The sequence below is a fragment of the Peromyscus californicus genome, unplaced genomic scaffold (genome assembly GCF_007827085.1).
Source record: "Peromyscus californicus insignis strain IS unplaced genomic scaffold, ASM782708v3 Scaffold_7__1_contigs__length_154581171, whole genome shotgun sequence".
Lineage (NCBI taxonomy): Eukaryota > Metazoa > Chordata > Mammalia > Rodentia > Cricetidae > Peromyscus > Peromyscus californicus.
This window is the reverse complement of record NW_026294595.1, coordinates 110,515,179-110,542,584: the sequence shown is the minus strand read 5'-3', so window position 1 is coordinate 110,542,584 and position 27,406 is coordinate 110,515,179. Positions and strand designations below refer to the sequence as shown.

Here is a 27,406-nt window from a genome sequence, read left to right as displayed (position 1 = left end):
TGTGTGTGTGTGTATAGATAGATAGATAGATAGATAGATAGATAGATAGATAGATAGACAGATAGATCGATTGATCGATCTATAGATATATATCTTTGTATGCATTTATGGGACTTGAGACCCATGCATTCTCTTACTTCCACAGAACTAACTCCCCACCCTGCTTCCAGTCCTTGAGAGAAGACACAGGTATCTGCTTAAGCGTCAGCTCCTTAGAAAGGCCTCGTCTTTCAACTTAAACTGGCAGCCCCAACTCCCGCCACTCTTCCTAGCCTCACCATTGACAAGCACTAACCTCACACTCACTCATGACTTTCTAGTGCACGTGTCTGGAGTCCGGTCAAAGGCCCAGCACCTGTGCTTTCTTACACAGGAGAGTGAGCTTCAAATGGCCCAGAGGTGCTCTCTCCCCCAAAACTGACTAGAGTCAGTAGATAGAAAATGAAGCTCATGCAGTTGGGGCATGTTCCAATGTGTGCTTCACATGTCTCCCTGAAGTCCCCAGTGGGATTGGCCCTAGCTGCACACAGCGGTAATTTCTATAAAGAATACACTACTTGGGGCTTTCTTCATTTCTTTGTGTGGAGTTACTTCCTGGCATTGTCACCACCGAAGAATAAGTCTCTTGCATTCAGATCTTTGCCTTGGGCGTGTGCTGCGCAGGGGATGGAGATTAAAATGTGCCCTTCCCCACCTCTTCACAGAGTCTACCACAAAATAACCAATAAATATTTGTTGCAAGAATAAAGGAACAGAGCTAACTTTCACCTGGACAGCGCTGCTGATCAAGCACACTGTGTCTTCCCCAAAAGCTTCTTTTACATGCTGTCTAGTAACTCTTGTGCCAGCTAGAGCAAAGATGAGGGGAGAGGTCTGGGATCTACTCAGCCTCCTTAAAAAAAAAAAAATGGCCATTCCTAGTTATTCCTCTTCTGCTGACATCCAAAGTGGAAACTCCACTCAGAAATAGCTTCCTTCTTTGAGGTCAATGATCGATCTAACCTTAAACTGAGCGTATCACTAAAAATCATATTGCTCCCATATGCCCCCAGGTTGCAAAAGACTAGCACGTCTCTGGGCTTCTCCTAGACACTCTGAAATCTGTAGCTAGGGACTGCTCTTACAACTAGGACTAGCTCATCTGTATGGTCCAATTCTAGTAAGAATACTGTTCATAAGGGTCTCTGTGTTATTAATAATTTCAAGATGGTGACAGGAGAGTATGAAATCAACCACACGGCCCTTCTATGCTCAGGACTTTGCACACCCATTAAGTTGGCACTGGAAAAAAATCAGCAAGGATTAAACCATCAAAGACCTCCAAAGACCTCTTGGTTGGCATCGATCGTTTTTAGAGAACAGAGGCAATGGTGTTCTCTTTAGTGTAGGTTATGACATCATAAGGTTATGACTGGGCACAACAAAAGTGCAGAGAGGCCTGCAGGCAGCTATTTGCAGCCTCTTGGCTCCTATCACCTTCACAGATACCCACAGAGTCACTCATGGTGCCCAGCACTCCACTGTCTCCTCAATGGCTCACTCTGTTGATTCTATGCCTGCAGTTACCTTACTGAGTCACCACAGTTTAAGCACACAATTATATAATCAAAGAGATAGAGAATGTACTTTTAGGTCAGGGAGTATGCCAAAAGTCTCAAGATCCATTTCAAGAAAACATATTCATGGTAATGTCTCAGGGGTCTGGTAAGGAATAGCTAAAACTCAAGAAGAACAAGATGGACTGCCAGTGTCACCCCAGAGTCCAAGAATTTTAATGTTTGAAAGGGCTACGTACAGACCTGACCACCACAGGAAAACGGTTTAACATTGCCTGGCCCTGGATGATGATTCTTCAGTCATGCAGCGAGAATCAGGGAAAGCAATTCACAGTTGTGGATTGTTGATCCCCAGAGAGGGCCCTGAGGTGTGTTCCCAAACATAAATCATCACAGAGCTCTGACTTGCCAGACAGCTGGTGTGACTAAACAGGAACAGGACAATCCGAGAAACAGCAACTAGAGCTTAAGTAAGCTCGACTGAACCCCAAACCTCGTCTGCCAATTGTGCATGTCTGTGCATGCTGCAGGAGTGAAATTCCACAGCCTGGTAATTTATACATAGTAGAAACTTATTTCTTACCGTGCTGGAAGTTAAGACTAAGATCAGAGTGCCAACAGACTCGGTATTGGTTAAGGGCCCAATCTCAACTTCCAAATGAGGCCTTGAACATTGTGTCCTCATGTGCTAGAAGGACCACAACAAGGCAGAGATGATTTCTTAAGGCCTTTTACAAGATGATGAATCCCATTTGTGAGAGTTCCACCCTCAAAACTTATTACCACTTCTTCTTCATACACTGGAAAATCAGTTCAGATGTAAATTTTCGAGGCACACACAACATAAACTGGTATCTCAGGTGGTATGTTTTACTACACAGACTCCTTCTTAAGTTATACACATATTTTCAGCTATGAAATGCAAGTTTTACTATACTAAAATTACTATATTTATTTGAAATGTATTTAATCAGAATTGCATTTTACACAAAATTACCAAATTAACTTCTTGCAGGATTGGAAAATACTGCAATATCTTTGTCTTTGGGGGCTTCTAGAAGCTTAATGACCTGGTTTTGTTCTCTACAGGTTGTGTGACTTGGGGCAGTTACCAACATCCATGAGCATCAAAGAGGGAGAAAACAGAACAGTCAAAGATTACAATATAACATATCCAGACCAAACTTAACGTCCCCCAAACACCAAACCTGCATCTTTCCTTCCTAGACCAGCCATCTAATAGCTGTTTCTACTATGCCTGGTATCTAGTCTAGTAGAATATCAAAATGGCTCATTATTCTAAATATCCAAACTCTAACCACCCTGCAGTCTATCTAGAGTCTATTTCTGGTACCCACTCCCTCACACAGGCTCTTGTTAATGATCTTCTGAGTTCCTGCCTTCACCCTCCTTCATTTCCAATCTATTATCAACATAGCAGCCAGAGGACTCTTTTGAAAATGAACTAACCACTCTAAGTAACAGAGCCATTACTGTGATCTAAATCAATGGTTCTCAACTTAGTGAAATTTTGCACCTCAGCAGACATCTAATAATATCTAGGGACACTGTTCGCTGTCACAACTTGAGGTGGTACAGAGAGGTAGATATGCATCAAGGTTCCAATGTTCCTTTCAACACCAGCATAGAATCTTATTGCTCAACGGAACAGTCCTCAGAGTTAGGGTCTGGGAGCAGTGCCCCCCAACCTAATGGGCAGCAGTCCTAGATGTTATAACAAAGCTGGCTAAGCAAGCCAGGAGGACAAGCCAGTAAGTAGCACTCCTCCATGCCCTCAATATCAGTTCCTACCTGGAGTTTCCACCCAGAATCCACTAGATGATGGCCTACAAGCTGTAAGGAGAAATAAACCCTTTTCTCCCAAGTTCTCAGTCATGGTATTTTGTCACCTCAATAGAACAGAAACTAATATAGGTGGGGCTCTTGAAGGTATTCTAGAAATATTTAATGAAAAGCATGAATAAATGTATTAATGCTGGTTTTGAGATGTACCTGAGTTGTGTTGGAAAGAAAGCTACCAGATTTCATGTGAAAGAGTCTGCCTTTAGATTTATTATCAGGCTTGTATTCAGAACTAGTTTGGTATCAAACACAGACTACAAGAATAATTCCCAAAAGGACTCCTAATGCTATCAAGAAAAATGTAAAAGGGAAATAAAGAGGAACCTGGTCCACCCATCCTAAAAGTTCTTTCAGCCAAATCCATGTATGTAAAGGATGAAATTTCTGGAAGCTCTTTGTCTACTACAGTAACTACCCTATTCCAAACTAATCGCACTGTACATTGATGTAAAACTTGAATTTTAACCTTTAGAGGCTAAAAAAAATATTTTAAAAGTCAAATATTTACTCTAGAAACTTTTATCCACCTTTTTCAGTCTGTTTTTATTGTTGTTCCCTATTTCCTCCAATAACTAACATTCTATGAGTCTAAGAAATATTTATGGACCTGACAGCAGTGGCTTGCACGTGGGTCAGATAAAACAATGAAAAGACACAGTCATTGTCCTCTAAGGGGTTAGAGTTTGACATGAAAATTCAAACAGTTGTGTTGCTGATCTAATCTGAAGCACAGCAAGAAAACAGAAGAAAGGCACATGGCTTGCAATCTTAAAGGAGGAAGACACGTGTATTATAGACATCCTCAGCAGGACAGCAAGAAGCATTGGAGAAGAAATCCTGATGTGGAAGCCCAATGCTACCTAACAAGAGATCATGTTGGTAACATGGCTGTGTTTGGGGAGTGCTAAGTTTTCTGATTTGGTTGGAACAAGGGTCACAGTGGGGGAGTGGCAAGAAGTAAGCAAATGGGTTTCTGTGGCCAGAGCCCTGGCTTTTACACATCTGATTCAACTGGCTCAGGATTGACCTTAAAGGACAGGCAGAGGCTAGGATACAAAGCTCAGAAGGCAGCCGGGCTCCGTTTGTATCTCTGGGTCATCGTACCCTACCTTAGTAGGCAGAGCAGCCAAAGAGGATTTAAGTAAGCACGCTTGGAAGAGACAACTGCATTATCCTAAGTAGGAGAAAAGACATGACCAAGAAAACAGGGCTTGGCCTGCAAAGATCTTGGAAAAAGTGCTGGAGCTTTCCCACACTCAGATGGCACAAAAATGGTCAGTCAGGGAAGCCACAGATGTGAGCTCAATGGATGCCATGACCTCCAGTACTATTCAACCACTCCATAAAATTACAATGCCCAACATTTTTATTGGGTTTATCAGTTGGTTTCAGAGAAGTGGATTCAAAAGTACATGATTATTTTTCTACAAATGTTAGAGTGGCCCTTTCCTGCAATGAGCCTCACCCCAATTGAAATGTCTAAAACTCAAATGGAGGTTTCTGGAATAGGTTGGCAGAGGCTAATCTGTCATTTACAGAACAAAACAACCAGAATAGGTTATGACAAATAGTTTTTTTTTTAACTTTATTTTTCACTCTTACATCATGATTAGGCATGTAAAATGTGAGGTCCAAATCCAAGATATTATCAAATGGCTTTAAGATACATTAAATCTGATCTTTTAACAATAGGTACTTGAGGTCAAGGGACAATAGAGGTCCATCCATCAATCCCCTGGACAGTAGCATTTGCTCAACAGATATTTGCTGAGCTGCTACTGTGCCCTGGGCTCTACTGGAGAGCATGAAACACACCCATAAGTAAAATGCAACTGTCCCATTTCCATGCTTATAGTTTAAATGGAGGAGAGGGAGTTAACGTGAAAGAAGTAATTAGTAAATTGAAAGCTGGCAAGTGTCATATTAAAAAAAATTTTTTAAAGTAGAGGACAAGGCAGGATGGTTATCAGGAGAAGTCTTAGGCTTGGAGGTGAAGTCATTAGCCATGCCTGTGGGTGCAGCAAGAGAAAGGATTCCTAGGACAGAAGAGCCGAGGCAGAGACCTTGAGGTGAGGGCACACCAGTGTGTCCCAGAAACAGAAAGGAAGCCATTTAGACAGGAAATGAGCAGAGAAAACCTAGGACGAGGACAGAGCGACAATGAAATGAGTGGGATGGTGCAGGCCAAGGCAGACTTCAGCTTTTGTGTGTCTCTGCGGTGCTAGGGATAGAACCCAGAGTGCCACACATGCTAGGCAAGTGCTCTGCTACTACTACACTCCCAGCTCACAACTTAAGAGTGAAAGTAAAGTGAGGGCCTACAGGATGATTCGGGGCAAGACACAAGGGGTCTGGGTTATAAAGAGCAGGTGGTTCTGGTGCTAAATGGGGAAAAGGCAGCCAGGCAACCCAGAATACAGATCATAATCCAGATAAAGGAAAGCAGAGAACCCCACTCAGACCAAAGCGGTGGAAGGAGTAGATGGGTACATTTGAAAGCCAACTGAACAGAATTAACAAGACAGCATGCATGGCGTGAGAGCAAGGCAGGATTTAAGAACAATTCCCAGGGCTACATTGAAGAATAAAATTTTGCTAAATTTCTGCAAAATTACAAAACATAAAAGTTCTAGAAAATGTTATCAGCTAGTCAAACACTGGGTTTCTGTGTAGCACCTGCTATTTAAAAGCAAATATCCAGAACCTGGAAACAACCTAGATGTCCCTCAACTGAAGAATGGATAAAGACAATGTGGCACACATACACTATGGAATACTACTCAGCAGTAAAAAAAAAAAAAAAAAAAAAATGATACCATGAAATTTGCAGGCCAATGGATGGAACTAGAAAATATTATCTTGAGTGAGATAACCCAGACTCAGAAGGACAAACATAGTATGTACTCACTCATAAGTGGATACTAGATGTGAGGGAAGGGATGGCCAGACTGCAACCCACAGCTCTAGAGAGGCTATCTAACAGGGAAAGGCCCTAGGAGGAACACATGAATGACCCTGCGAAGGAGAAGTGGATGAGATCTACATGAGCAGACTGGATGTGGGGTGTGTGTGGCAGAGAGCGAGGAGTGGGGGATGAGAACATAGGGAAATGGGAGGGACAGAGTGGGAGGGCAGGGAGGGAGATACCATGATAGAGGACATCATGGGAATAGGAAGAGGCAGGGTGATGGGGAAGCTCTCAGGAATCCACAAGGATGACCCCACCTTGGTCTGCTGGCAGTAGTCCAGAGGGTGCCTGGACTGGTCTACTCTGGTAACTGGTCTAGCAAATAACCTAGGGGTCATCACAGAGCCTTTGTCTAATGACTGATGGAGGCAGACCCAGAGACCCATGGCCAGGCACCAGGCTGAGCTTCGGGAATCCAATTGATGAGAGAGAGGAGGGATTCTGCAGGCGAGGGACGTAAAGATCATGATGAGAAGATGTGCAGAGATGACCAGCCACACTAGTGGAAGCCCATGCATGAACTGTGGACTGGTGGCTGTAGAGCCCCCATGGGACTGGACTAGGCCCTCTGGATATGGAAGACGGTTGTTTGGCTCAAACTGTTTGGGAGGCACCCAGGCAGGAGGATCGGGATCTGTCCCTGGTGCATGGGCAGGCTTCTGGGAATCTGGTGCCTGTGGTGTGAAACCTTGCACAGCCTTGGTGCAGTGGGAAGGGGCTTAGACCTGCCTAGGCTCAGTGTGCTGGGCTCTGCTGACTCTCCATGGGAGACCTTGATTTGGAAGATGTGGGAATGTGGGGTGGATTGGCAGAGAGTGCTGGGGGGTGGGAGGAGGGAGGAGGGAGGATTTGGGGGTAGAACGTGGAGTGAGTAGAAAATTTCTTAATAAATAAAAATGAAAAAAAGAAAAAAAAAGCAAATACATTCCGGGAGATTTATCCACAAAGAGCTGAGGACCACAGTCAGCAAGTTGCCTGTATGTGTGGCTCTGTGCCCACAGCAAACGCAGAGTGGGTATGAACAGAGCAAGCATATGCAAAGCAAGACAGGCGACTGCCAAGGCACTTGGCTTATTAATGGAAACTGAACCTCTAGCGCTACACTATATGTTTGCAACAAGAAATACATAAAGTTACCTGGCACACACAGATCAGTGGTGATGCTTGACTTCCTTAAAAGTCAACTTTGGTTCCCAATCAATAGTTTTATACTATTCAGGTTTTAAGCGGTGGACTTTTTCTGAGGTAGAATGGCAGATTACAACCTTCATCAGACGGTTTCTTTTGAAATGAATTTAACTTTCAAAATACAATGCAGAATATATGGTGATAGTGGTGTTATCGAGCTGATCATTTATAAGACCAAAGACTCCACAGTGACTTCCCAAATATAGCACCTTCAAAGACATCATGACCTGGTGTCCATCATGCCAGTGATCCTTCTCCTAGAACATTTTTTTAAGTGCTTTATAAAATGAAGGAAAACTGCCGGGTGGTGATGGAGCATACCTTTAATCCCAGCACTCAGGAGGAAGAGGCAGGCAGAACTCTGTGAGTTCCAGGACAGCCAGGACTACCCAGTGAAACCTTGTCTCAAAAAACCAAAACCAAAACCAAACAAACAAATGAAGTAAAACTACCTGGAGTTAAACTGAGCTAAAGGAAACAACCGACTCTAATGAAATAAAAAGTCCAACTCCAATAAACTCAATCACAAGGAATATATAAAGGTGGACCCCGTTGCCATCTCTGCAATCACAGCAGTAGCAGCATGACTGCCTGAAGCCTGGGACTGCTTTCAGCAGGAGCACACACAGGACGGGATGCTTTTCCACTTCAGTTGTACTGCTCCTTTGAAACTTCGCACATTCTGGTACATCCTGGTGGCTTTAGATATTTTTTAGGTAATGTTGCCTCTTTTAAAGGAAATTCAGAAATAGAAAATGTGAACTTGTAAAAATGATAGAAAAGGGAAGGTAGTTTATTTGGAGGCAGAGAGTTTGCTTTACAGTTATAGACAACAGATTTGGTTTGGTCATTTTTTTAATAGATTTAATAGCTGTGGGTATATGTGCAATGTGTGCACATATGTGTGCATATGCCACTCACTTTATTTTTTGAGAGTCTCTCAATGGACTGAGAATTTGGTGATACTTCTACACTGGCTGGCCAGTAAACCCTGGAATCCTCCTGTCTCTACCTCCCCAGCCCTGGGATTAGGGACATATACCAACATACCTGGCTTTTTACATGGGTACCAGACATCAGAACTCAGGTCCTCATGCTTGGCTGGCAAGCACTTTACCAACCAGGCTATCTCACCAGCTCTGATTTAATAGTTTTTGTTAAAGGAACCCACTAGCCTCCAGTAAGATGGTACATATACGTACATACATACATACATACATACACACACACACACACACACACACACACACACACACACACACACACACAAATGATTACCCCCAAAGTCATTATCAATCAATCATTGTGACCAAGGAAGATCAGTAATTTCATATAGTTTAAGCTAAGATTTCCATAATATATCAGAATGGATCAGTAACCTATCTGTATAGTCTAGGATAAAGACAATAGTCTTAAAAACACACGTGGACAGAAAAGAGAGATCCCATTTTTATTAATTCTATTTTCCTGCAAAAATTTTTAAACATCTATGTACAAACTTAACAAAAAACATTTAGAAAAACATGTCATCTTACTCATCACGTTCTAAATGCAACGACGCACAGGAGAAGTGAAAAGGAATGGTTGAATAGACAGCTTTCCTCTCCAGACGTCTCTAGCTTGATAGTCTTCTTCCATGTTGTTCCCAAGCTTAACATTTAACAAATTTCAACACCTTAAGCTCTAACACAATGAAGTCGTATTTAACCATACCATATGAAATAATTTCATTTGCAAGAAAATGGATGGAATTGGAAATCATTGTGTTAAACAAAACTAGCCCGATTCAAGAATACAAATACTAGGTTTTTTGACATATGTGGAGTCTACACTTCCAAATATACAGATAAGATATGATGACTATGGGAGAAGATGTACTATTTGTGCAGAGGAAGTGACCTGTGGGAGGAGGCAAAGAGGGCAAAGGAGAAGAAACTATGACTAAAATACATGATTTTAGTGTATGAAAATGTAATGAAATCCATTGTTTTGTACAATGAATATACACTAAAACATTCTTTCTTTCTTTTTTTTGTTTTTGTTTTTGTTGTTTGAGACAGGGTTTCTCTGTGTAGCTTTGTGCCTTTCCTAGAACTCACTCTGTAGTCCAGGCTGGCCTCGAACTCACAGAGATCCGCCTTTCTCTATCTCCGGAGTGCTGGGATTAAAGGCGTGGGCCACCATCGCCCAGCCAAAATACACTAAAACATTCTAACAGATCTTTCTTCTATTTTACCTGTGGTCACAGAGAGAAATGTCTCCTTTACCTCTGTCACAAGGTTCTGATCTCTTGAGAAGACAGTAAAGTGCCCAGCTCTGAACAACATAAATACTACAAGTAAGCTCTCTGTAATAGTTCATCCATGCCTAGGTTCCTGGGTGGGTTAAGATGGGGGGTGATTGGGCAGATTTTACCAGGCTTCGCTTCCAAACTAAAATGAAGACTACATCTCCTTAGGCACTTCAGCCTGGCATAATGGACAGAATCCGGGAAATCAACTTCAAAGGTTTATTTTAATTATAAGAGTACTAAATACAAGTGATTGGTCTCCTAAGGATGGGAAAGAACTCTTAACCCTTTACACACTTTCATTGGTTAAAGCAAGAGCTGTCAGCTAGCTAGAAGAATGCAGCCCAAGAAACCCCAGCTTTTCAAAAAGATAATTTTACTTCTGTAAAACTGCTCCAACTAATGATGCGCTCATTGACAGAAAACTTAAATTGTGGACATTCCCATAGGCCATACCATGAATGAGATGCTGTGTAAAAAGTGCACACACACAAGTGAAGACTAGCTCCGTTGCTGCTGCCAGCACTATCCTTAAACTCTACTACTCAGTTCTGCCCTTCTGGATTCAAAATCACTTCAGGAAGTCATCCCAAGACCTAAAATTCTCAAATCCACCTAATATTGTCTTGTTCAGCTTTCTCTAGCAAAGGAAAAAAGATGAAAGGTATCTTTAAGAACAACATGCAAGCATTCTTCTAAGACAATACAGAGAAATGATTTGTCTTAGCTTGTCCTCGTGACAGTGAGATGGACTGAATGTTTCTGTCATCCCCAATTCTTGGCAGTATGACTTTTGGAAATCATGAGACCATAAGCATCACTACAGAACTAATGCCCTAATTAAAAAAAAAAAAAAGGGAAGAGAAGCCAAGTCTCCCATCCTTCATTCTAACTGCAATGCTATGTGGAGACTCACCAAGAAGATGACTCTGCAAACTAGGAAGGGGACCCAAAGCAAACACATGACCTTTAGGAACCATGGCCTCTAGAACTGTGAAGACAAATGTGAGACCTTTAAATATGCACTCTACAGAATTTTGTTACACTAGCTCTAGGTGGACTGACTGGGAGGAAGCTCAGAAGGCATGGGGGGCATGGAATACAACCAATTAGTCCATGGGGGAAATAGTGTTAATTATCAGCATCTTTAAGGATTACTCTAAGATAAACATTGAATGGTGATCAAAATGGCATGAGAAAATGATGCTTGGCACCTGAGTTTTTTAGGGCAGACAGGTCATGGCATCTATAGTCTCTCTGCAGGAATTCTTAAGATTCACCTCAATGTTTTAAAAAGACCAGTACAGTGTTATGGAATGTTATTTGTACCTGGTGCATTACGCCACAGTCACATGATGGCCCTCTACAAATGGTAACTGTTTAAACAACTCTGACAGCTTCACCCTCGTCAGTTATCCAAAGTATAGTCAAGGTCATAATTTTCAAAGGTGTGCTCCAACAACACAATTAGATGCAACATATGGGCCATGTGGCTTAAGCGTCTCACTCACAGTAGACTTAGGATCTCCACAAGTCTTGCCACAGCATTTGGCAAGTCCAGTCTGCTTAACAAGTTCAAAGATATTTGTTCAATTACTGCCCAAGGACTTGACAGTGTTGGAACAAGATTTTAGCAGCAGATGATCCACATGGAATCACATTCCAAACTCCCTTCTAATGGGATAATTCTTAGGACATCTGTAGATACTTTTCCCTGCCAAGTTTGCACCTCAAGTCCTTGGGAGGATAATCATGAATGTGACCTCCCACCAGCGGATGAACTGACAGCACTAAGCTGATCCACGAAGTCAATGTGGCAACACTAAATGGAGTATGTTCTTCAGAGGCTCTAGAATGTCCCACCTCAGGGCTAGAAAAAGCAACTTTCCCCGTGCTCATGAGTTTTGCTCAGTGCCCTGTTCATACAAAGATGAATGTAGGTAACAGGTCACCCTAAAGAACTGATTTCCGTGTGCATTCGTCTGTACACTAACCACATGTAATTATTTCCTAGGAGATTCCCCATGTTCCAAATTCAAACGGTATCATCAGCTTCATATTGGAAAACTTTTCTCATCAAGGGGCTAATTCTGCTTATGAGATTTAAACCTCTGAGCAAGTTACTAGTACTCATTTAAAAAAATGTTTTTGACAACAGTGAACATCATTCTAGATAAGAAACCATTGAGAAAATAAGACAGGGGTTTTTATGATGATGAATCTTTAGGCCACATGGTTGTTATGTGGCTTTGCCCAGAACCTCCTGTTTTACTTTCTTTGATTCAGATAGAACATTCCAGCAAGAAGATTCCAACGCATACGCTAATTTCTGTCTAGCATTTAGGATGCTAGAGTCCTAAACAAGGTAGTTGAAGCACAGCAGCACACACCTGTGTTTCACAATGAATAGCACACATCTTTGTTTACTAATAACTCTTGAATGTGGCTGCTTTCATCGTTCCAATTCTTGTGAGAGAATTATACGAATTGGCAAGTAGAATGCAATATTTGTTTTATTTTATCTGAGAATTTTCATGCAGAAATGACTGTGAGATCATTTATTCTAACTCCAAATTTTGAGGAAGAGGACATAAAAGTATAACATAATTGAGAACAAGAAAATTCAGATGAAACATTTCTTCACTGCGGTTTTTTGATATTCACTGAAGTGAGCACCTACTCAAGGAGACTAAATGTCCTCCAGCAGACTGCTAACACTGGGGCACCTAACAGTATCAAGTATCCCATCTAACTCCCCCATTTCCTCAATGAAAGTGCTAGGCAGACCTCGCAGAGAACTCACGGCTAGCAATACACGGGCCCAAGTTTGGCCCCTGGTACTTTAGAAAGAAAAAGGAAAGCTGTGAAAACATGGTAAACTAATTTCCTATTGTTTCTCTAACAAAAAACCCACAAAGCAATGGCTTTAAACCCCACACCTTCATTAAGTCTCTTACAGTCCCATAGGTTAGAAATCCAGCACAGGTTGCAGCAGGCTAAAAAACCAGGGTGTAAGAGAGCTTTTCTATGAATTGGAGACCAGCCTGGTCTACAGAGTTAAGTCTACAGAGGACAGCCAGGGCTACACAGAGAAAGCCTGTCTCAAACCCCTCCTCCCCCCAAAAAAAGGAAGAAAGGAAAGAAAAGGAAGAAAGAAAAAGAAAGAGAGCCAGCTTCCTTCCTTTCTCTAGGGTTTAAAGGCACCTGTCTCCTTGTCACTCAGCTTCTCGGGGCTGCTCATATCTCTTAGTTCGTGGCCCTGCTTTCATCTTCAAAGCAGCCATGCTGAGTTATTTTTTTTCCTCTGAGACCCCAACTCACGAGCTCTCTCTGAATCACTCTCTCTGTCTTTCTTGAAATGATCAGCTAAGGATCTTTATTGTTAAAAACTCATAAGGAATATATCTTTCAGATTATCTAGAATATCACCATCTCCACCTCCAGATCTTTTACCTTAAGCCAGTGGTTCTCAACCTGTGGGTCTAGACTCCTTTGTGGGGGGGAAGGCAAATGACCCTTTCACAGGGGCCACCTAAGACTGAGGGAAAACAGATATTTATATCACAATTCATAACAGTAGCAAAATTTCAGTTATGAAGTAGTTATGAAACTAATTTTATGGTTGGGCTCACCACAACATGAGGAGCTGTATTAAACGGTTGAGGCATTAGAAAAGTTAAACATTCCTGTAAAGTCCTTTTTTTTAAAGCATAACATTTGCAAATTCTAGGGATCAGGACTAAGTATCTTTGAAAGATTATTATTCTCTGCCTACCTCCCCATACCCCCAACATCTCATTGAATGACCCCACAATCTATCTGGGGACCAAACCAGAATCCATCCTATTTACTCTTACCTCTAGCTAATGATTAAAGATCACACAATGATACTCTGAGTTTCTTTGGGTTTTATGCTCATAGATAGTAATCTCATATCAAATGTGTCTTCAACTCTTTCAAAAGCACAATATCCTTCCATTCAGGACTTACAATGCTTTCACAAGGTAGGACAATGCTAGTAACATTTTGTGAAGACAAGAGGGACACCTTTCAGCTCTGAAACAGGAAAAGGGAAAGTGGATCCTCAGGCAGCTTAATTATATATGGAAGTAAAAGAACAGGATAGTCAAGCCGTGAACAGTCTCAGCCCTTCCATGCACCCTATTACAATATATTTGATTGTGCCCAAGGGTATGCCTAAAGCCATTTTTGAAAACCTGTCAAATAAAATCAAATTCTCTTCTCCTATCATACAAAGGCTTCCATGCTATAATGCAAGCTCATCCCCTGTTTCCCTCTCATATCCATTGACGCCCCGTTCCCCACACCAGCTTGAGACATTATATCACACGCACTGGGTCTAAGCTTGTTTGCAGGGGGAACATGTGTCAAAAAGACTTCTTCCCTTGAAGACACCCTGCCCCTCAGCCTGCTGCTATTTTAGACCCAAGAGATGAGTCACTGAAATTTATACCTGCACCCTGTCCTTGGCTCGGGCTGGTCACAGTGTCTCTGCTTGCCGTGTGACATAAATTAGCAGTAGTGTTTTAAGCAGTCCTCACACCTTTAAGAAAAAGGCTGTAAAGTAAATCACCTCACCATATGTTTTATTCCCAGGAACACTTCAGCAGACACAGCATTCCATATGAATGGATGAAGATTGTATGACTTAGCTCTCTAATTCCCTACTATTTTTCCCCTAAACTTTTCCCCAGTTCTCCATCTTCCCCCCCAGAGACAGGATTAGTCACTTTTTTCCACAGCATGTTGCTCTTACATCTACCTGAAATGTTCCCTATTCTGCTCAGTGTCACAGTGGTGTATAAGAAAGTCTGGTTTGAAGTCTCCATGGGGTCACATGTCCATTACTTCCATCCTCATTGGATTCCTTATTTGGTCCCTGGGTCCTGACAGGTGCTCTTTGAACCCTGTCCCCTTATGGTTGCTTTTTCTTGGTATTACAATTTGAATGTGGAATGTCACCCATGGTCTCAAGAATGTGAACACTTGTTTCCCAGCTGGGGATAGACCTTAGGTGAAGTCTACCTGGGAGAAGAGGGTCATGGGCAGGGGTGGGAGGTCCCCATGAGGTTTCTTTGCCGGGCCCGACTTGCTATCCTTTCTCTCCTTTACTGTGGGTGTAACCAAGCACTACACTTCCGTGTCCCCACAGCTTCCCTGGCATGAAGACCTGTGCTCTCTCCAACTGTGAGCCAAAGTAAACCCTTCCTCCCTTAACATGCCCCTTGTCGGTACTTGATCTTAGCAAGGAGAACAGTAACTAACACACTCAGTTGTCCTCATTCACAACCCTATTGCCCTCTACTCATCTCAGAGGTTCTTAAACTTTGCATAGGTGGTACCAGGGCTCACAGACTAACGAGCATGACGGTTCTAATTTCTTTATTAGAGAGAAAAGTATTTCAATAACAATTTCTTCATGTTACATTATTTTCCTTGGAAGTTTGCTACTGGATTATCAGGGATGGCCAGGAAGAGACTCAAGTAGATGACTATTAGAGGAAACACAGGTGTCATCTCCATTTAATTAAGGGGCTTGGGTCTATGTTCATGTTTTGGAATTTTATGTAATATACAAAATAGTATAATTGATGCTTCTTCACACAATATAATAAATAATGCCTACATCTACCCCCTTTTGGTGTATCCTTACACATGCATATAATGTAAACACATGTATTATAAACATAAATGTATTTTCTCTAAACTCACAATATATAAAAATGTCCCAGTGGAACAGCTCAAGAGAATGAAGGAGAAAATCCAAAATAGTGGAACTATTTTGAAGCCCAACTTGGTAGTTTCTCATGCACCTGAAAAAAAGACCAAGCCATTACAATCTTAGATATTTACCCAAGAGAAAAAAAAACCCAGGTAGAAATAAGGTAATTATGAGGACTTTGCTCTTAACAGCCTGAAATTGGGGCTATACATGTCTCTACACAAGTAAATAAACTACATATGCACCCAAGTGAGTATTACTCAGAAATTTTATTTAAAAAACAACTACCAAAACATACGAAGACTTGTAAAAACACAAGGGCCAAAGCCAAAATCCAGACAAAAAGAATACACGAGTGTATTTAGCAAAAGCAAAGTGAAATCTATAGTAATTGTCAGCAAAGCAGTGTTTGACTCTCAAATAACTAGGAATGCTGTACAGTAAGAGCTCAAACAAGGCTTTAGGAATAAAAGAAAAACTTAATATTATTACTGTGGCAGTACTGACACTGGTGAACACATGAAATATAAAATGAACACTGACAACAGATGCATACTGTTGCATGTAAATTATCATTCCACCGTGCTAATACTTCTAAGTGGACCCGAGAACTTTTCACCAGATTTGGAAACAATGTTAGGAATGATCTGATTTGATAAGAATATAGGTTTAATGGTATTGATCAAATTCAGTTTGAGTGATCAGGCAGGGGAAAGGAAGATAATCATCACGTGGAGTATGTTTTTTAGGTGTTGTTTAGTATGTTGTTAGGTTTTCAGTGTGTTGACACATCAATGCATACTGAAATTGCTATAATCTAATGAATGTGACATGGGCCTACTTGAGATGGGTATGAAATGTCAGGCTGTGCAGAGTGACATCCATATTTACTTTGGTTACTACCTGGGCTTTCAGCACTGTGAGTAAACTATTTGGCTAAGAAGGACTTAGTTTATGCTGATACAAATTCAGATTACCATTTCCTCCACAAAATACTAAGGTGACTTTGGGCAGCTTATGGAAATTGGGACTCTGAGAGCACCATTGGTCAGCACTGCAAGCATTTGGAGGACAGAGCTTACCGGAAGTCACGGGAGGCTGTGAGCGCCAGTTAGTGCCTCAAATGACCAGGAGAATGAGACCTGGGTGAGGTAGACCTCCCTGGCTCCTCACGTGCCTCTGAAGCTGATTCTGCTTCACCTCCTGTGGAGCTTTTGAAAGCAGAGATCTCAGGACCCTCTCCCCAGTGTCTCTGCCCAGCAGGGTAATATCCCTTTATACAAACTTCTGAGGTGCACCTCTTACTGCCGGTTTGGGAACCACACAGTGAAAGTCAACTATACACCTTGGTCCTAGTGTCCCAGATGTAGAATGGTCATACCCATAAAGTAAGTTAAAGAAAAAAAGTCTTATTAATATATTCCACCAACTATACTCTTACTCTTACATCTAGCAGTAAAGATGTCAAGAGAAAGTTTAGTTTCTCAGAAAGTAAGACGTTACTTCTTAGGTAACTTCTGTATTAATGAGTTTATTTCAATTCTTAGATTACTATGCAACCTCTCTATTTCTGACATTATTTTTGTTGCTCTTTAAGAGCAAAAGTGAAGTATACTGTGCTCCGCTGATAAAAGACAGAGTCACGGTTCAAACTGTGTTTCATTTTCCATTGTCAAACCTAAGAGAATCCTGAGGGAAAATTAGAAGACAAAAAGACGAGACTTCATTAAAAGCCTGAAAAACAAGAAAGAAATGCACAGTTCAGAAGAGAAGCAGAAAGCCTTTGGGGAAAGAAGCAAGAATGTGGAGATATCAAGCAAGAAGCAAGAGGAGGAAGTTAAGCATGTGAATAAAAGTTTGCTTCAAGTTGAAACGAAGACCAAAATCCACACGGTCAAATGGGCTTGAAACATGAAACACTGCCAAGAAAATGGAAGAGAGGAGGGGGGAAGAGGAGGCTATCAAGCTAAAAAAGAAGACCTATTTATTGTTTATGATCTTTAAAGGGAGGATTTAACAAAAGATACAGCAATATGTGATGATCTGTGAAGAGGGAAAAAATCCTGTTTAATACAATTTTCATCTTAGATGCTGGGTGAAAACCAACTCAAGTGGAACCGGGCTCGCAACCTGAAGGGGTCGGACATTTCTCCACAGATGACAGTAAGAGGGGATGAGAGTGAAATTATATCCCTCTGCCCCAACCTGCCTCCAACAACCACACCCGAATTCATGGAACGTAAGAGTGTGTCATCTTACAGCAAAGGAGGACTCTTCACACATGACTAAATGATGGCTTTTAAGATAAGAGAGGGATCCTCCACTATCTAGGTGGACCACGGTGATCACAAGGGTCCTGAAAGCAAACACAAATGAAAGGAAGGCAGGCCATGCAAGGGCTCAAGGGGGTGGGGCAATGGAAGTGAAGGTAGGTGAAGGTAGGTGAAGGTAGGCAGGAGCTCCAGAAGCCTGCTGAGAGCTGCCTCTCCCTTTGAACCTCCAGAAGACACAGTCATGCCAGCCTATTTTAGACTCCCGAGCTCTGGAACTGTAAAGGTAGTGCTGGAGCTTCTTTTCAGTTACTATCATAGAATACTTGGACAAAAGCAACTGAAGTAAAAAGGTTTTATTTTATCTCACAGTTCCAGGCATAGTTCGTTCATTGTGGGGAGGACGTCAAGGTGACAGGAGCTTGGAGCAACTGGTCACATCACATCCACTGGAAATCAGGAAACAGAGGGACCAGTGAATGTATTGCTTATAGCACTCTGCTCATTTTCTGCATTTTACACAGCCAAGGTGCTCCTGCCTAGGGAATGTTCCCACCCACAGTTAAGATGAGTCTTCTCACAGCAATTAATTGTAATCATGATAACCCCCATAGGCACATCCAGAGGCCCAGCTTCCAGGAGCTTCTCTATCAAGCTGACAACACTAAGTACCACTTTATGACAATTTCTTACGGCATCAGTAGCCAACTGATACAGGGATTTTACAGATGCTGGGTGTAACCGAAGAGCACTGTAGCCCAGGAGAACATCTATCTGTGCTTTGCTGGTTCCTCTAATTGACTAGACGATGAGTTACAGCTGTTTGTACAAAACTGGAAACCAGTCCCTGGGCACATCCAAGAAAGCATGCCCTAAACACAGACCGCTGTGATTTGTTTCCTTTACTGGGTAAGCCCCCTCATGTGATTCATACTAACTAAGGAACAAAAGACAGATAAATCAGTAGGATAGCTTTTTCTGACTCACTTTTCCTCTCTGAAAATACCTGGCTGAAGTCAAGTGCTCAGCTGTGGACAGAGTGCCTGCATTTCTGGACTGGATTCGCTGCAAGCAAATGTGCTTCATCACCTGCTCCCAAGTTGTGGGGAAGCTGAAGGTCGGTGTCAGATTTTTCTTACACTCTAAATCATCATTGCAGCCAGTCAGCTTCATACAGCAGTGTGGAATTTGTTTTAGAAAATCACCGAGTTCTTGCAGCTGGAAGGGATTATTAAAGTGCTAAATGTTAAGACTATTACTGAAGCATGGCCAGACACATGGAAATAAGTTTGTAAAAAAATGAAGAGAAAAAGAAAACTGGAGGGAAAAAAACCTTTGATATAATCCTTCTGTTAATTCTATTCTTAGGGCAAAAGGATAGAAGAAATTGGAGTTATCTCATTTACAAAGACAAGTGGCTTCTCTCCCTATTGAGACAACTGGCCAACAGTTGTTACTAAAAGGTGGTTTTCCAACACACTACACAAGGAAAAGTTAGGGAAAAAAGGAGGAAGGGAAGAGAGATTTCTTGCACATGGGATTTTACAATATCACTGAGAAGGTATGGAAGTCAAAGTTAGTTTATATAATAATTAGAGAGTAATTAACAGTCATTACCTGCACTGAAGAACGATGCTAAAGGGGTAGTACACTAACACAAGATATCCCACAGAGAGCAAAAGGACTTGGATTTATAGCAGTTAGGAAAACTTTGGAATGGTTAGGATGTAGGGTAAACCTTCAAAGACAAGCGGGGTGTACACAGGAAAGGGGAAGGGGATCCATTCTCCACTTGCTGAGCAGAGAATCAGCTTAGGGACTTCTCCCATCTTAGAACCTTGAATTTTTAGTTGAGGCTGAAGACATCAAAGCTGCATAAATCATGGGTCTTTGTTCAATCGAATGTATAGCCCACTCAAAGACATAAAGACGAGAGAGAAGATCAATTGCCATTTCTTTCTTTTCCGTTGGGGCTCAAAATTAGAAAACAAAGGCAATGGTCACCATTTCCCATAATTCTCTACTTCATGTGACATAAGACATGAATATACAAATGAAGGCAGCTGCAGCCTCTGAGAACATCATTAAATATTTAAATAATGATACATATCAGATACTACTGAAAATACAGTAGAAGGCACAGAATTTATCATCTAAATTTATTTGTCAGAAAACATGAGTTTGTGAATTATTTTTTCAGAACTAGCCACAGGGAGTACTGATGGAAATTGTTCTCAGGGAAAAGTACCAATAAATTAAGAACTTGGTAGATAGACACATACAGATTTTCCTGCCATATAGGTAGCTAACATTGCTCTAAAAAGAAAAGTAATCAGCCGGGCGGTGGTGGCGCACGCCTTTAATCCCAGCACTCGGGAGGCAGAGTCAGGCGGATCTCTGTGAGTTCGAGGCCAGCCTGGTCTCCAAAGCGAATTCCAGGAAAGGTGCAAAGCTACACAGAGAAACCCTGTCTCGAAAAAGCAAAAAAAAATAAAAATAAAAATAAAAATAAAAAAATAAATAAAAAATAAAAAAAGAAAAGTAATCAGTCTCTGGATTTAAAGAAAAAATTTAATAAGTAACTGCTGAGTATTGGTCAATTTGGATACATAAGGAAAACCTATTTACTTTAGAAACTAGCAGGACATTTCTTTGCATTTGTAAGTAAAATAATAAACTTTTAGAAGATAAGGCAGCTTTGAATAATCACTATAAATACCTACATGGTACCCTGAGGAAGAGTCAAAGGACTGAGCCTCAGTGTGCAGTGGCTTTTTCTCACTGAAAGGAACTGAATCAATCCCCTGTTCTTGGGTCCATATTCACCAACAAAGCAGACAGTGGCTGCTGGAGGAGCTGTTTGGCTTTATCGATGATTAGACTCATTTTCCCCCAAGGGTGCCAAAGACATTCATGTAAAGGAGTCACCCTGCCCACCCCCCCACCCTCACCCTACAAAACAACCGACGCCTTAGGACTCTTTTACAGAATGGAATTTGAGCGCTTTGAAGTCCCTGAGTAACTTTATGGTTACTTCCCTTTGGCCATCTCCTTTCTGAAACTGTGGGCACCAGGCATTTCTAATGAGTTCTTTTGTGGCTAGCTGAGGATTTACACAGATTTCTGTCCAAGTGGATTTGTGGACTTTCACTTGGCAGGCACAAATGTAACATGCCACTACATAAGACTGCCACAGAAGCCGGGCTTCTGCTTGTGAAAAGGGTCTGAGCGTCGACTTACATTGCAGGCTGTGCCAAGAAGTGAATGTACCTACCAGAAACTTCACAGGAAGGAGGCAGTGACCTGGGTGTTTTTCCTCTCTTTCCAGGGACACCAACTGATAGCCGTAAAGATGGCTCAAGAGAAGATGGTTACCACCCAGGCCTTCCCATTAGTATTTTATTAACTCACCAATTATTTTGCATAATTTAAGAACCAATAAAGTCACTAACTTCCAAATTACTGCATGTTTGAAATTTTCATACACAATGCTGAGAGAGGAAATATGAAATGTATTAATTACTAAAGAGTCTGAGTGTCACTCCAATTCCCGACTGCTGGCTCCTTTTCCTTCCAGAGTCCACAGCTATCTAGTGAGAGCATTTAAAGTTGAAAGCTCAAAGCACCAATAAAACAAGTTGAGACTTGGAGGGGGATTTTGTTTTGAATAAAAAATCAACTGTCCCAAACTTGCTGATTGCATTGGAAAATTGTGCGTTGTGCAGGAGGAAAAAAGTAGCTTGCCACAGGCAAAGTCTCGGTGTTAAAATTCCCAGAGAGCTGAAGTGCAGCACCTGCAAGCCAGGCTTCCCAGAGGAGATTCGGAAGAGTCAGGTGTTGAACACAAATCAAACAACACATAAAAAGGGCTCCTGGTGAGGAGGACATAATAGGAGGGGGAAAGAGAGGTAGTGGATGAGCACTTGGCGGTGGCCATGGTGAGAGCAACAGGCTAGTTGATCTGAGCATCAGGTTAGGTCACCAAAACTGCCAACTGCTGAGAAGGACTGCTATGAGTTACATCTCCCTGGTCCCATTATTCACAAAGCTCTAGCGTTGACAGTAGTCACTTCACCTCCATCATATTCACAGTCACTTGTTAACAACTACTATAATTTCCTAGTGTGGTGTAGGCAGTGTCTGTGAAATTAAGAATAACACTCTAGGTAATTATCTTATTTCATGGTATAGTTTCTTGCTGGGAAAAGTGGGGTACCTGAGCTGGCATCAGCATCACCCTACGCCCGCCTCACCTTTACCTGTGGTAACTGTGAGAAGCAGCGGAGTGAACTGACAAGTCTGCAGAAAAATCCTCTGTAACAAGTCCTCTCTACAGCAGCTTTATCTGCAGACAGGATGATAAAAACAGGTAAGCATCATTAAGCCTTGCCCACCTGTCTCCTGCATGGTCTTCTCTGGCAACTGTTGCTGCTGCTCTATAATGTGTCTGTCTTAGCCTCCAAACCCTTAGAGAAGGCTGCAAAAATAAACCCTCACTGAACGAATCTGTCTTGAAAATCTCAATCTCGGACTGCAGTGAGTCTAGCAACATTCTGTGTTATCTGCGGAGCTCAAATCCTTTGCATATAATTGCTCTTTAACATATAATTATATACAATGTTTCTCCAACAGGAAAAACGCACTGGAGTTCTCAGGCCACCGTCCCTTTCCAGCTTTAATATGCAGTTGAAAACGTTCTTCCCAGCACCTTAAAAAAACAATGTTGTGCTTGATCCACATATAAATTGAGGGGGGAGCTTATTTTGATCACATTTTGTTTATGTGAAACAATACAACAAAGTCTTTTTTGCTCAAGCAACCTTGTGAGATTAGTCATAAAGCTAAAGGATTTACCTTTTAGAATTCACATGCTTTCCAAGATTCTAAGATCTTACTAATTAATAACACAAAGGATGAAACATGAGATTCTTTTCTAACACCACCTGGTGCTAATTATTCTATATGATCTTTAACTTTCATACCTCAGCATCACTCCTTCATTCATGAATATGCACGACTTCCGTGAAAAGCATTTTGAACAATAACCAAGTCTCTAAGACAATGAATAAATACATTTTCAAGATGATACAAAGTCTATTTTCATTCTTCTCACTCAAGAAAAGAGACTTTTAGAAAACATATCTCTTAATTAAACCAAAAATGGGGATAATTGAAATAAAATACTGGATCCTGCCCCATCCCTTCATTAATTATGACCAACAGACAAAAATAAACCTGCTTTTTGTGGTCATTCCTGCATATAAGAGTTACTTCATGTCACCTGTGCTTTCTTGTATTGCACTAACATATTCACAGGAAGCATTATGAAGACAGAAATCAATTTTTAACAATAGGCCTTATTTCTCAGAGTAGTTTTATATTCACAACAAAATTCGGCACCAAGTATAGATATTTCCCATATGCCCGCATGGCTACATACACAGTGTTCAATAACAAACATGAGAATCCCATCAGTCAAGCAAAGGGCATCCATGAGTGCCTTATAGAAAAAGCTACTGGAGTTACAGTCAAACTTAGGGAAATTTTACGACAAGAAATAATAAATCTGTATCAGTTTAATGCCAGAAATACCACAAAATGATAGTACCTAATATACTTCACTAAAATTTGTGATAAATTTCTCTCATTATAAATCAAAGAAAAACAACCCACAATCACATACTCTCTGAAGTTTGGGTGGCTCATGTCATCAAAAACCACAGTATCTACTTGCACCTGCTCATCAGAAGAGCACAGAATAACTTACCAAGCTCTCCCATACGGTCTTCCCATAGTACCACTCTTGGCACACTTTCTTACCTGAAAAGAAATAGGCTTCACCCAGTCACAAATGGGCTTCTGAGAGCATGCCTGAGGCAGGTGCAGCACCCAGGGCAGTCAGAGTTCGGAACAAGCGCCCTCCAGAGCAGGAGGAAGGGGCAGGAGGAGCCTTGGATGAGCAAGCCCACACAGGCAGCCACAGCAACGGGAAACAAAAAAGTCCCACCCCTCAGTCACAGAGTGAGAGGCTGGGCAAACACTGTCCTTGGCCACAGCCAGCCAGACGAGTGGCTGAGAGGGACTCTTTCAACTATTCTAAGCGGAACAGCAAACAGAGCAAATGCTTTTTACAGGCTGACTGCCGAGGAACACTGCCTGGGAAGGAGTGAGCAGCCAGGAACAGAACCAGAAGTGCCTTTTGGGGAGAAACTGGTGTCCATTACAAGAGGAAATTTGAAAACTACATCTGCATTCTTTAAAAAAAAAAATCTAGTCATTCTATACTGAAGGCTACCCAAAACTCAAGATCTAGCCCTCAAGGAAAGAAGGGTGCAGTGAAGAAATGGGAAAATTGGGTGACTTCTAAGCTGTTCAGAATCTCTCTGAACTGCCTGCCACTCTTCCATCCAGTTCCTCCTTTACAGGGCCTGGAGGGTATAAGAAAGGCCATGAAACTTTTAAGCTTGTAAGTTTCTAGTAGTGAAGATATAAAGAGAAATAAATGTGAACTCAAGTCTAAAAGGAGCTCTAGAATTAACTTTCCTGCATGAATGGTAAACTCTTGAGGTTTTTGCCCTATAACTAAATCTCTGGAGTACAAGTCTATGTCAGATTAACATGCTAATGCACACACATACAAGTCCCCAGATGTGCCCAACCACAAGTGGTAACTTTACAACAAAAATTTCAGTATTACCAAATAATACAAAATGTGTAATAATATTCCAGACAAATTTTAGGATAATCAACTATACAAATATAAATGGATTTCTACATTGCAATATTTCTTGAGTGTGATAATTGCATATTATTGATGAATCCATTAGATGGTGAGTTATATGCTTTATCTCCCAGACTTATTTAATCACAGGACTCTTTATTTGAGAATATCCAGGGAGAACTGTATTTTACAATACCAATTTGGGAAAATGCTTATAACTCTAGATTCCATTTGCTAACTTTTAGTTCACCAAGTTCACACTGTGATAAATTCCAAATCACTTAGAAAAGTCACTGAATTAGGTCCCTCATACGTCCCAACTTGCAATAATATTTCTGAAATAACAGTATGGTCAGTTTCCACATTTTCAGTACTTCAAAGCCTGAGTGTTTTTCCCCCCAAATGCAGGCATATGAAAAGAAAGCAAAATGTACAGATGTTCGATGACTATCATACTGTGCAGATATTCAATGACTATCACACTGTGCAGATGATGACTATCATACTGTGCAGATGTTCAATGACTATCATACTGTGCAGATGTTCGGTGACTACTGTCTGAGCAACCTGCCAAATTACTTGACAAACGCAGCTTAAGAGATTATTTTACTCACAGTTTGAGAGTACAGTCAATCACAGCAGGAAAGTCATGTGACAGTAGCTTGAGGTAGCCACTCACACTGTGTCCACAGTCAGGAAGAACAGCAATGAATGGTGATGCCCACTTAGCTTCCTCCTTTTCATGCTTTCAAGACCCAAGCTTAGGGAATGGAGGGTAGGTCTTCCCATCTCAATCAACCTCATCTAGATAGTCCCCGACAGGCACAGCCAGAGGCTTGTCTCCTAGGTCATTCTAGATCCTGCCAAATTGATACTAAATAGTAACTATCACAACTACCAACAACATTATAATGTCAAATTTGAAAGGCAACATAGCATCTACCCACAAGAATTTGTATATCTGTATTGAAACTCTGCAGCTGCCACAGTGGGCATGAGGTGGACTTAGGATAACCTGTTATCCTCAAACACTGATGGTTAAATGTCCATCCAAACACAATACTACTTGCACACATGTGTACACATTTCAACCTCTCCCGTACTGGTGGACTCAAAGCAAAGACACAGAGTTCCAGCCCTAGCATCATTCTATTTTTCATTAAATAATAATAATAATAATAATAATAATAATAATAATAATAATAATAATAATAAATGGCTCAGCAGTTAAGAGAACACACCACTTGTATAGAGGACCCAGGCTCAGCTCCTAGTACCCATATGGCGGTTCACAACCACATTTAACTCCAATTCCAAAGAGTCTAATGGCCTCTTCTGACCTCCTAGGGCACTAGGTACACATATGACAAATATATATTCACACAGGCAAAACATTCAAACATCAAATTAAATAAATAAATATAAAGTATAAATAAAAGATTGAAAACTTTCCAAGTCCAGTTGTACCCTTCTAATTTTCTAACAAGAACACATGCAATAAACTTAACTATTTAAATATATGCACTAATCTACCACCAAAAATGAAAAATTTAATCCTTAGGATATAGAAGTTCAGTGATATGTATAGACTTTAGGTCTGGTTAATTTTGGTGTGAGCTATTTTTTATCTGCATATTTCTTAACAATAAATTTTATTTTAAAATTAAATTAAAATTTGTTTTTGATTTTCTGAGACAAATATTACATCATTTCACAAATATAGCTTCTAATGAATAGTAATAAACTGTTCTATTTGAAAAATACAGACTAGATATTGAAAAATAATAATTTTATTTAAAAAATGATTAAGGGGCTGGAGAGATGGCTCATCTGTTAAGAGAGGTCCTAAGTTCAATTCCCAGCAGCCACATGGTGGCTCACAACCATCTGAAATGAGATCTGGTGCCCTCTTCTGGCCTGCAGGCATACATGCAGACAGAACACTGAATACATGATAAATGAATAAATCTTAAAAATATGTTCCAGTAAGAAAAGAGAGTAAGAAATGCTAAACATTAGGGATGAGGAGGAGCCGAATGCAGGTGATACAAAGTTATGAAAAAGGATCTAGAGCTAATTGTTTTTCTAGTTCTAAGTCTGTCATGAATTTTTTTGGTTTTGATGATAGATAAGTGTATAAAATATATTTGATATTAAAAGTATCAAAAAAATCACATTAGTGATGCTCCAAACTTCCATTCTGAATGTCTATTCTAACTATATAGGAGTTCACTGAGTAGCATGGACTTTTGGTCTAGTTAATATTGATGTATGATGTGTTCATTATTTGCAAGGGTATTTACAATAAAGTTTATAAGATTAAATTATGTATATTTAATGTATACTTTAATATATAAAATTTAAATATAAAATTAAAAAGAAATGATTAGGGAAGATACAGGATGTTGAGCTAGCAGCCTAGTTTCCCAGAATCTTAGTCATTGTTTTTAATCTGTAAAGTAGAAATAAAACCATTTTCCTCACAAGGGCACAGGAGAATTAAAAGAAAAACACAGAATCCAAAGCTTGGGATGTACGGAAGGCATGCCCGGCAGTGTTTTAACATACTGAGACATGCTTTCAGCTGCTTTCTGAGGGTACCCAGCTGAATAAAGAGGAGGTCACACAGTCACTCTTTATTATGAAGATACAGCTGAGTCTCATTAGACTGGATATAGATCAGGACAGCGTTAAAACTCCTTGTGGAAGTACCTGAGTTCACTTAGAATGTTCAGGCCACAGAAGGTGCCAAAGTAACAATTTTCCCCCTCTCCCCTACTGTGTTTCGGGTTGCATCTGCTCCTATC

The 27,406-nt window shown here is 40.9% G+C and overlaps 1 protein-coding gene across 13 annotated transcripts in view; it reads right to left on the bottom strand.

The window, feature by feature from the left end:
* The window catches only part of Plcb4 (phospholipase C beta 4), a 383,607-nt gene that overhangs the window by 249,310 nt on the left and 106,891 nt on the right, over nt 1-27,406 (bottom strand). The window contains exon 1 of one of the 13 annotated variants that reach the window (XM_052723056.1): nt 23,699-23,813. The exons of the other annotated variants lie outside the window; for them this stretch is intronic. The gene's annotated coding sequence lies outside the window, so the exon portion shown is untranslated. Of the gene's footprint in view, nt 1-23,698; nt 23,814-27,406 lie in introns of those variants that run through there. 13 annotated transcript variants of the gene reach the window in all.